This window comes from Elephantulus edwardii, unplaced genomic scaffold (genome assembly GCF_000299155.1).
Source record: "Elephantulus edwardii isolate Elephantulus edwardi_28Jun2011 unplaced genomic scaffold, EleEdw1.0 scaffold00049, whole genome shotgun sequence".
NCBI lineage: Eukaryota > Metazoa > Chordata > Mammalia > Macroscelidea > Macroscelididae > Elephantulus > Elephantulus edwardii.
This window is the reverse complement of record NW_006399799.1, coordinates 3,180,918-3,188,135: the sequence shown is the minus strand read 5'-3', so window position 1 is coordinate 3,188,135 and position 7,218 is coordinate 3,180,918. Positions and strand designations below refer to the sequence as shown.

At 40.1% G+C, this 7,218-nt stretch overlaps 1 pseudogene; it reads right to left on the bottom strand.

The window, feature by feature from the left end:
* Window positions 1–7,218, bottom strand: part of LOC102844601 — a 67,164-nt pseudogene that overhangs the window by 3,114 nt on the left and 56,832 nt on the right.

Sequence of the window (7,218 nt, the reverse complement as noted above, 5' to 3'; positions counted from 1 at the left end):
AACAATGAATGAATGGAATTCCAAAATCTCTGTAGATGTTCATTGAAATGAAAAATAAATAAAAAGAATTCTTGATGAAAAAAAAAAGACAGAATGGCACGAAGGATGAAAAATTTAAAAAAAAAGAAAATCTAACTTTTCTGTAAACTTTCATTTAAAATCACAATTGAAAGAAAAATTTATTAAAAAAAACTATTCTTTCTAAAAAATATTTTTACTGTTGTTGTTGCTGTTATGTACTGCTGACTTGCCTGCAACTCATAGCAATCCTATGTACAATAGCTCTGAAGCCTGCCCTTTCCAGAGCCAGTCTCAATGGCTTTGACACACCTATCCTCATTGCCCTAGTCACTGTATTAATCCATCTCATCCGTGGTCCTCCTCTCCTGGGCTTGCCCTCCACTCTTCCAAGCATGATGTCCTCCTCCAAGGATTGGTTACTCCTGGACACATTCCTAAAGTATGAAAGATGGTGCTTCAAAATCCTAGCCTCCAAGGGGAAAATTCGTTTCATTCTCTCCAAGGCAGACTTACTTGTTTTCTTAGGATTCCATCGTATGTTCATGATTCTTCTCCAGCACCACAACTCAAGGCACCTTTCTTCTTCTATCATCCTTAGTCATAATCCAGCTCTCTGATGCATAACAAGTAATTGTGAAGACCAGGGACTGGATCAGGTGCACCTTAGTCTCTAGACTGACATCATTGCTTCTCAGTATTCTGTAAAGGTCCTTGACAGCAGATTTCCCTAATGCAATTCTTCTTTTGGTTTCCTGACTGCTGGTGCCAAGAGTGTTGATTATTGCCAAGCAAGCCCAATCTCTTCTTCATCCATCATTGTACTACCTATTGGCCTAGTGGTGAGAATCTTTGCCTTTTTGACGTTAAGCTTCAATTCATATTGAAGACTACAGTCTTTGAATATCTGTAGTAAGTGCTTCTGGTCCACCTCAATTTCAGCAAGCAATGTTTTGTCATCTGCATAATGCTGATAATCGAAGAGTCTTCCCCCAATCCTGATTCCACATTCCTCCTCATAAAGCTCAGCCTCCCAAATCATCTGTTCTGCATATAGGTTGAAAAGGTATGGAGACAGGATGCACCCCTGATGCTCTCCCTTTCTGATTTTGAACCATGCAGTGTTTTCTTGCTCTGTTCTGAGGACTGCTTCCTGGTCTAAGTATAGGTTCCACATGAGCACAATCAAATGTTCTCAAATACCCATTTTCCTCAAGGTTAATCACAATTTGTTCTTTTACATTATGTCTTGTCTATATTCATTATGTTCTATACAGTCTTTCATTTACATTGTATTTCATGCAATCATTCATATACACTCTACTTTACATTTTTTTAGTTGATTTGCTTACAAAGTTTATGCACATTGTGTTCCACACTATTCTTCATTCACGTTGTGAGGAACTATTCTTCTATGTACTTATAGTTTGATGTCAAAGATACACCTGAAATGCCGTCATTTTTTGCTTTGAAACAATAGGTAAGCCATTTGCTCATTTACACACTTGCTGAGCTGGACATCTGCTGTTTGTTCTCCAGCATCTTCCCTCCCAGCTGCTGGTAGCTGTACCCCAGATTCCTGGGAGATCACCCTCCAGTATTCTGTGATATTCTGGCACTTGGGGTAGAGGGCTTGACTTAAGCCTTGCTGATCAGATTACTGTGTCCACCTGACTGAATAAATGATGAAGGATGGGCAGGTAACCCAGTTAGAGCCAGAGATGCATAATAAAAGTTTGGCTAGAACTGCTCTCTTTTGAATTGGATGTGAACTTTGAGAGAATGCAAGTAGGCTAGAGTTACATATGTAGTTTACCTCTAGACTGAGCCTGAGAGTGTAGTGAATGTCTGATGAAGGGCAAAGTCAGTCTGAAGACAGTTGAAGTCCTGGTGGCACTGTGAGAGCCACTGAAACTACTTACACATGGAGTTGGCATTTATATTCATGTGAAGACAAAACAGCTGTTATAAAGAGACTGACATACAGATGACTTAAACAAATGACATATTCCTTTTAAATAACAGTCCAGAGACATGTAGTCCAGGGAAGACTGAGCCATCCTCAATACATTGCTTCTATTACTAGAGTTCCTGGGTGGCTACATAGGTCAGTTCTTGATTACTAACCAAAAGGTTGCTGATTCAAACCGAGTGAGAGGTGCCTCCAAAGAAAGGCCTGGTGATCTGCTTCCGAAGGGCCACCATCTTGAAAACTCTGTAATGCATGAGGTTATTATGAATTAGAATCAACTTGAAGACAACTAGTTAAGTAGTTGATCCCTAGGCCCAAGTCAATTGCCCTAGCATTTACCTTTTCCTTAGTGGGAGTGAGAAGAGAAAGACTCTTGCTGTTGTTGTCAGGAGGGGCCAATCCTTGGACAGGGGCATGGGGCTTGGAAAGATGGAGGGTCAGAGAAGAAGACTTTGAATGGGATGGATTTACACAGTGATACTGCAGTAAAGGACTTATGCACAGCGGAGGTTGTGAGCGCGGCACAGGATGAGACGAGGTTTTGATCTCTTTCTTGTACGTATATGGTCTCTGTGAGTTGGAATTGACTCGGCAACTTCTAATAACAGCTCTATTACATCCTGTAAAATGAACCAATATTAAGTGCACTATCCTATGACATTTGACAAATATATACTGTTGTATAACAACCACTGTAGTCAAGATTTACAACATTTCCATTCCTTGCAGTCACCTCTCTTACCCTTGTGCCAGGCCCAAGTAATCACTGGTCTATTTTATATAACTATAGTTTTGTCTTTTCTACAATTTCATATAAATGGAATAATATATTATGCAGTGTTTTTGTCTGGTTTCTTTGACTTAGAATAATGCTTTTGAGATTCGGTCATACTGTTGCACATTTGTGCCTTTTTATTTTTGAGAAATATTTATTCTGGTAGTTTTTAGTTTCTATTATACAAGATGCTTCTATGTACAACTAGTGCACAAGTACTTGTGTGGATTTGTGATTTCGTTTGGACAAACACCTAGGAATGGAATTTCTGGATCATATGGAATATATTCTTAATTTTGTAGCATGATGCTGAATGATTTTTGAAAATGTATAATTTTGCATTCTCATCTAATTACTCTGCATCTTTGTTAGCACACAATATTTTCACAAGTAATTGTGAGTTTAAAATTTTTTGGTTTTAAATACTTTATATTTTCATTGGTTTTCATCCAGTTATTTATATACATTTCAGCTATTATTTATAACATCAACAACCTGCATGATGCAGGTGACACAAACTTGCTTGCAAAACTGAGGAGGACCTGAAATATTTGCTGCAGAAGGTCTAGGACTAAGTCTTCAATATAGATCAAAGCTTAACATCAAGAAAACAAAGATTCTCACAACTGGTCCATTTGGCAGCACCATGAAAGATGGAGAAGAGATTGAGATTTACAATTTCAGCTTGCTCAGTTCCACAATCAACACTTTTGGCATCAGCAGTCAAGAAATCAAAAGATGAATTGCACTGGGAAAATCTGCTGTCAGGGACCTCTCTAGAGTACTGCAGAACAACAGTGTCATTCTGAAGACTAGCCTTTGCAATTTCTTTCTATGAATTAGAGAGCTGGACAATGACTAATAATGAAAGAAGGAGAATTGATGCCTTTGAGTTGTGGTGTTGGAGAAGAGTGCCTACCATAGACTTCCAAGAGAACAAATAGGTTTGTCCTGGATAGAGTGAAACCAAATTTTTCCTTGGAGTCAAGGATTTTGAAGCTCTGTCTCACATACTTCGGGCATATTGACAGAAGGGACGAAGGACATCATGCTCAGAATGGTGGAGGAACAACACAGGAAAAGAAGACCCTGGATGTGGTGAATTGACACAGTGACTGGGATTATGAGGGTACAGGTGTCAGAGATAGTGAGATTGGCTCAGGAAAGGACAGGGTTTAGAACTATTGTACATAGGGTCACTATGAGTCACAGTCAACTTGATGGCACATAGCAACAACATTATAACTTCACTATAGTCTTCTTTTCACTTTATCCTCCATCCATTTGATAACCTCTGCTCCCTCTCTTTTCCCTCCGCTTCCTATCTGTCAGCCTTCCACAATTGTTTTTATCTGTGAGTAAATCTTATATTCATATATTCATTCTCTCTCTCTCTCTCTCTTTCTCTCCCCCCTTCTCCCTCTCTCTCCCTCTCTTTCTCCCTATCCCTCTCCTTCCCCCTCTCCTTCTCCCTCTCTCCCTTCCTCTCTTCCTCTCCCTCTCCTCCCTCTCTCTCTCTCCATCTTTCCCTCTTCCCTCTCCCTTTCCTTCTCTTCTCTTGCCACCCCCATTTGATCAGATTACTTTTAATCATAGCCTAGTGGGCGAAGAGCTGTATTACTAACACAAAGGCAAGTGGTTCAAAGCCGTCAGATGTTCCACAGGAGAAAGAAGGATGATCTCATCCTGTGTGATTTACAGCCTCTGAAAACCCACTGGAGGGTCTGGCATGAGTCAGCTCTAACTCTACAGCAATAAGTTTTGAGTTTAGGTAGTGGTATATCGTTGTATCTTAGTGATATTTTCTGATAATTTCCACACTCTGTCAGATCATCTTTTCTTGGCATGGGAATAAATATGGATCTTTTTCAGTCCATTGGCCAGGTGATTGTCCTCCAGTTTTCTTGGCACAACCTGGTGAGTGCACCCAAGGCAGAATTTGTCTGTTGAAATATGTCAACTGATATGCTACCAATTCCTGGGGCTTTGTTTTTTGCCAATTCATTCAGAGTAGCTTGAATGTCTTCCTTCATCACCATTGCCTCTTGATCATATGTCTGTGTCAGGCAATTCTTTTTGGTACAGTGATTCTGTGTACTCCTTTCATCTTCTTTTGATGCTTACTGAGACATTCAACATTCTGCCCACAGCATCCTTAAGTACTTCAAATTTGTATTGAATTTGTTCTTTAGTTCCTACAGCTTAAGAAATGCCAAGCAAGTTCATCCTTTTTCATTTTTCGACTGCCTCTTTGCACATCTCATTATAATATTTGCTTTGTCTTATTGAGATGCTCTTCATAATCTTCTATTCATGTCCTTCATTTCTTGATTTCTTCTCTTTGCATTGGTTTCTCAGCACTCTAGTGTAATATTCAGAGTCTATTCAGATACCCATTTTTGTGTTTTCTTCCTCCTCTTTCTTTGTAATGACCTTTTGCATTCTTCATTAATGATAGTCTTAGCATTCTCCCACAGCTCATATGGTCTTTGCTCATTTGTGTTCAAGGCTTAAAATTTATTCCTGAGATGGTCTTAGTTCAGATAGGATAGACTCAAGCTCACACTTTGGTTTCTTGTGGATTGGATTTGATTCCCTTTATCTTCAGTTTGAGCTTGCATATGAGTAGTTGATGGTCTGTTCCACAATCAGCATCTGGCCTAGTTTTCACAGCTGACACTGAGCTTCTCCAATTATTTTCCCCACAGATGTAGTCAGTCTGATTCCTGTGTAGATAATCAGATGAAGTCCATGTGTATAGTTGTCATTTTTGTTTCTTATAAAAGGTATTTGCAATGATTAAATAACTGACTGTACAAAATTCGATCATTCTATCTCCAGCCTAATTTCTGTCACCAAGTCCAAATCCTTATTCCCTGTTCCCAACTTTTGCATTCCAGACACTCATTATTATAATGCACCTTAGTTGTATGTTGTTGTATGTTGGTTGATTTCTGACTGCAAATGTTGGTAGAAGTAAAAAAAAAACACAAAAGTTGGTAGAAGTCATCAATTTCCTCCTCTTTGGCTCTGATTGTTGGTACAAATATTTGAATGATAGTCATGATAATGAGTATTCCTTAAAGGTATATGTTTGTTGTCCTGTCCCTCACAGCATTGCATTTTAAGATGGATCTAGAAATGGTCTTTTTAACTGTGAATGTGACCCCATTTTTCCTCATCTTTTCATTTCCAGTGCAGTAGAGCATATGATTGTCTGGTTCAAAATGTCCCATGTCAATCCATTTCGTTTCACCAATGCTTACTATGTCAACATTTTGCATTATATTTCTTCCTTAATAATGTCTAATTTTCTTACATTCTTACTTCTCACTTTCCAAATTCCAGTCACTAGTGTCTATTTGTACTGTACTTCCTCATGTAGTTTCCAATATGAAATATCAGTCTCCAGTGCCATATCTGCTACTCTAATAAAAGTGTGCTTTATTTTACATAGGCTTTCAAAGTTCTGTTATTTTGAAAGTCGATGGCCAATTCTTGTTGTTGTTATTGTTGTTGTTATTATGTACCATCAAGTCTCTTGAAACTCATAGCAACTCTGTGTACACCGGCTCTGAATTTTGCTCTATCCTTTGCCAACATTATTGTCTTTGAGACACCTACCCCCATTACCCCAGTCACTGAGTCAATCCATCTCATCCAGGTTCTTCTCTCTTGCACTGTCCCTTCACCCTCCCAAGAGTGATATCCCTCTCCAAGGACTGGATCCTCCTTGCAACAAGCCCAAAATATGTCAAACGAAGCTTCAGGATCCTTGCCTCCTAGGAGCAGCTTGATTTCACCCTCTCTAGGACAAACCTGTTTGTTCTCCTAGCAGTTGATGGTATATTCAATACTCTTCTCCAGCACCACAGCTCAACGGCATCAATTCTCACATCATCCATAGTCATTGTCCAGCTTTCTGATGCATAGCAAGTAACTGTAAAGAACAACAACAACAACATAGCATGTATCATGTGCACCTTAGTCTCCAGACTGACATTGTTGCAATTCAATATTTTGGAGAGGTCCCTGACAACAGACTCCCTGCACAAAATGCAATTTATCTTTTTTTTTTTTTGAAACATACATTTCCTTGTTTATTTTGTTTTGGGGACAGGAGTGGGGACAGGTCCCTGCAAGGCCCCTTCCCCATCCAGAGGGGAGGCAGGTTTAGGATGCCATAATATGTGGAGGGACTGGAGCGTCTACAAGGAGGGGCACACAGAGGCCTAAGGACAGCTGTGGAGAAAGGTACCCCCACCACAGAACCAGGAGATGTCGGGACCGCCCCGCAGCCTCCAGGCTGGGCTCTGGGGGTCACCTGCTCTAGCTCAAGTGGGAGAGAGAGGGGACCTGCAGGGGCTCAGGGACAGGACAGCAGCAAGAGGCAGGGGCCAAGGACGGAGGGCCTCCCCAACAGCCGGGCTAGGTTGTACATTCAAGTGTGAGG